At 35.5% G+C, this 1,248-nt stretch overlaps 1 non-coding gene across 1 annotated transcript; it reads right to left on the reverse strand.

The window, feature by feature from the left end:
- Nucleotides 1–144: 144 nt before the first annotated feature.
- Nucleotides 145–223, reverse strand: Trnan-guu. The gene is given in 2 exon segments: nucleotides 145–180; nucleotides 186–223. It is a non-coding gene; the product is annotated as a tRNA-Asn (tRNA).
- Between the last annotated feature and the right edge of the window lie 1,025 nt (nucleotides 224–1,248).

A 1,248-nucleotide genomic window follows, 5' to 3' on the forward strand; every position in this document is an offset into this window, starting at 1 on the left:
GGTGAAATGTTTAAGAAGGATATAAAATATGCGTTATATATTTATATAATGCATATTTTATATATTTTTGCAAGTGAAGTGTATTTCACTTGCAAAAAAAATAACACTTATCCTTCTTAAACATTTCGCCAAAAAGAAATAGCATGGACCATGAGGGGATTGAACCCGCGACTTTCGCAATATAATAACAGTGCGACGCTCTGACCAACTGAGCTAATGGTCCTATTTGATATCTATTATATTGAGGAAATAATATTGCAAAACATTACCGTCATATGGAATAACTTAATATTATAGTTACGTTTAAATAATTTGTAATTTTGTATATTTTTTATTGTTTTTATATGTATTTGAATCGTATTTATGTCGCCGTATTTATGTCTATGTTTATTTAACTTACTTTTTATTTTTTTCTAATTCTTAGGAATTAGTAAAATCTAATCTAATTCTAAGAATTAGAAATAATCTACACCGACCGAAATGGACATTAGTGTAATTAACAAATTAACAAGCTTCACGTTTATCTCTGGCGACCTCTCGTTAAGATTATCGACATCTCACATCTGTCGGTAACGCAAGCTATAATTTTGAATAATGTTATAAAAAGTAAATTTAAAAATATATGTCTACAATAAAATCTCTATGCGCGTAAATTGTAATCGGAAATTTATCATGTTCAACTTGCTAGGATTTGATTCTTCTTCTTAAAAACGCTCACTGTGTTTATCACAGAAATATGTTCGAGAAAATATATATGCTGTATAAGAAAACATGCCGTAAACTGCGTCGTAGGTCGGATTTATGGACAGCAGTTTCCAAGAATTTAATCGCACGCGCACACTGGCGTAGGATCATCAGCTAATTGGGAATTAAATCAGAGCCGCGGTACAAGCGATTCGTTCAATTTCTATAATAGTTTTCACCTCACAGCGGTAAGATTTGTTTAACTAGAACGCGGGCTCTCGAGACTCGCCTCGTGATTTTGCTTGCGGGTTACTATTAATCCGCACTTGAGTTAAATGTTGTACTCTCGATCACAGACAATAGGGCGACGTTGATTCCGTGCGGCGATACCGCGATGATGCAATTACATAAGACGGAAGCTGAAGAGGGTCAGAAAGAGAGAGAGAGAGAGGGGGGAGAAGAGAGGGAAAGAAAGGGAGAGAGAGAGACCAGAAGGCAGTTACCGAACTAACATCCCCTATATTGATCTTATGGTCTTGCAGTTCTCTCCGTCTCGCCTTTGGC

This window comes from Temnothorax curvispinosus, unplaced genomic scaffold (genome assembly GCF_003070985.1).
Source record: "Temnothorax curvispinosus isolate PA1 unplaced genomic scaffold, ASM307098v1 QBEX01005268.1, whole genome shotgun sequence".
NCBI lineage: Eukaryota > Metazoa > Arthropoda > Insecta > Hymenoptera > Formicidae > Temnothorax > Temnothorax curvispinosus.